Here is a 2,706-nt window from a genome sequence, read left to right as displayed (position 1 = left end):
CATTTTATTTGTAGGGGATTGAAGGGCTTTGTGAAGGATTAAATACCACGTAAGTCAAAGTACTCCCAATCTCCTTCAAACCCCTCCAATCCCCTTGGAGAAGGGATTAACTGAATAAGCCCTCCTTGAATTGATCCTGCCTTCGGACGCCCGTCTACACCATAACCCCTTCCTTGCAGGTACTACACAAGCTCTCCATATTTCTTTCATTTCATTACTTGGTCTCCCTTCCTCTTCCCCTGCTCCCCCTCCCAAAAACAAATAACCCTGATCTAGAAATTCAGAAATTCTTGCAGGATGAGAGAGGAATAATAGGAGGAGAGATTTCTTACCGGCGGGAGGACCAACGATTGTGGAAAGGGGTGCCGGAGAAATCTGTTGTCGCCGTCGAGCTTGCGCTGGACCTTTGCAGCGCCCATGTCGCCTCCAGATCGCTGCCGCGTGAGAGAGGGAAAGGGAAATACTGCACGCACGAGAGAGGTAGCCATCGCCTCCTGGTCGTCCCTCCGGTGTCGTCGTTGCCGCCGCCTCCGCAATGGCGAGATAGGAAAGGGCAGGGGGAGAGAGGAACGCTGATAAGAAAACTGCTCGCACGTTTTTTTTTCTGGTAGGATGGAGTGGGCTAGCTGGTAGGACCAGCTAACCGTTTCCATCACGTAAAATTACATCGGTGAAAAGTGATTTCAGGTGACCATTGCTCGGGTGGATCGACCAGGGTGAAGAATTACTTATTCTTTACAAATTCCATGAGTAAATCATGTCAAGAACCTCCAAAGCAAGGCCATGGGTTGAACCAAGCACATCTCATTGACCCGAATCTTCCCCAAATATGCAAAATGGCAGCACAATGATCTTTGTCCTCGTGCCCGTCCCAAGCCTGCACATCTCAATGTCTGCACCCAAACGTACATGAGCTGTTCAACGCTGAACGGGAAGTGGAGTACAAGCAGTACAAGTGACATACCCGCTGGTCAAGAGCAGGCCAAGGCAGAAGCTCCCAGCCAGGTGCATAGCAAAATTCATCGCTTGGCCATGGCCCCCCGTGCGGATGGTAAGTGTGGTGTGGTATATGCAGCCGCCGCTCGCCTCAATGGCGAGGTGTCCCACATTACGGAGCCACGCCATTGTTCATGGTCCACTTTCCTCCGCTCTTCGTCATATTCCACTAAATAAGCAAGAAGTGAAATGAGAATTCACTTCGAGTTATAATATTCCAGAAGTACACATCGTAGAGGCACACCTATTTGAGATGAGACACCAAATTCCATAAAGAAAATAAGGTCTTGTTACCCATAGAGCTCACTATACAGATCATAAAACTGTAAACTACCCCAATTTCTCTGCTGCAATGTGCACAAAATATTCAGTTCAGAACTGACAGATTCCAATTGTGTCATGTCCTAGTTCTGGCAACTCTCTTTTTCTTTTCTTCATTGCCACAGCACAGGGCATTTATCTTAATCATACGAGCACACATATCAGTTGTAGAACCAGTGTGCACACATCAGTTTGCCATGTGATTTTCTCCACCGGAACCTGAGTGCATACTTCTCACTGGTGTCTGGTAGCTCTGAACAAACTACACTTTCTCATAAGAACTCGAATGTATACTTCACTCTAAATTCAGAAAGATGTAAAGCTTATCAAACACCACGCATGCATCAATCGAGGCTACACATGCACCCATCAATTACATGAGCTATTCAACTAATTCTGAAAACTGCACAACTTAACCGACAGTATGAGGAAGCAGAAACAAACTTACAACTGTAGAACGGCCGGCTCATTCCTGATACATTTATGCGCGTGGCCAGCGGATGCCCAGCTGGAACCTGCCTGCGCAGCCTGGATCGGGAAGATGGCTGGTTCTGCCACAGCAGCCACCTGCCGCCCCGTGCCATTTAGCCCCAGCAACAGACCTAAGATGAGTTCGGCGATAAAGATGCGGGGTAGACTTAGGCCGCCACTAACGCTTACCCTTGCTCGTCGTCGACCTCCGGCCGCGTCCGCCCTGAGGGCACCGACCTCGCTCCCTCAACCCTTCTAGCCACACACGCCTACTGCGGCCGCTGCGGGAGAGAAAGGAGACCCCAGGCACGGGAGGGGCGTGGTGACCAAGGGAGTAGGCAGCCGCAGCAACCATGAGGGAGGGCTCGTCCTCGTCCACCTGAAGCAGTAGGAGCAGCAGCTGGTCCAGATCCGAGCAACCTGCACAGAAAACAAAGGAAAGGAAAGGAAAGGAATCACAAGGAGGGGCATGAAGAAACCGACAAGACAAGGGAAGGAGGCGCGCGCACCATGGTCGGAGGTCGCCGGAGATGGCCTGCAGCCGGCGCGCGTCCTTTCCTTGGAGGTTGAGGCGTCGGACCTCCACGGGTAGCTAGGGTTTCGGGCGTCTGAGTCCATGGCTGAAGGGAGGGTCGGACCTCCATGGACGACCTCGAGGGACGACGGCACGCCGGTGCGGCTGCGGATCTAGGCGCTGCCTCCCCTTGCCGCCGGATCCCTTCCATTCCCTTCCCTCCCTTGGGAGAGGGAGTGAAGGTGAGGGGGAGGAGGAGGCCGCCGGCGGTGTCGCCATGGCCGGGCAGGGCTCCTCCCGCCTGCCTGCTAGGTCGTCGTGGCATCGGGTGGGCTAGGGTTTCGCCCGAGCTACTGGAGAGACGGGTTGACGAAGAGGGCGGGGTAGAGGGAGGTCGCCGGCGT

The 2,706-nt window shown here is 53.1% G+C and overlaps 1 long non-coding RNA gene across 1 annotated transcript; it reads right to left on the bottom strand.

Moving 5' to 3' along the window:
• Positions 1 to 354: 354 nt before the first annotated feature.
• Positions 355 to 2,481, bottom strand: LOC119344776. The gene is made up of 5 exons (XR_005166810.1): positions 2,298 to 2,481; positions 1,978 to 2,208; positions 1,766 to 1,884; positions 965 to 1,165; positions 355 to 893 (listed from the first exon to the last, which is right to left on the bottom strand). It is a non-coding gene; the product is annotated as an uncharacterized LOC119344776 (long non-coding RNA).
• Between the last annotated feature and the right edge of the window lie 225 nt (positions 2,482 to 2,706).

The sequence above is a fragment of the Triticum dicoccoides genome, unplaced genomic scaffold (genome assembly GCF_002162155.2).
Source record: "Triticum dicoccoides isolate Atlit2015 ecotype Zavitan unplaced genomic scaffold, WEW_v2.0 scaffold185108, whole genome shotgun sequence".
Classification (NCBI taxonomy): Eukaryota; Viridiplantae; Streptophyta; class Magnoliopsida; order Poales; family Poaceae; genus Triticum; species Triticum dicoccoides.
Note: the sequence above shows the minus strand (reverse complement) of the source record. Positions and strands in the feature narration are given on the sequence as shown.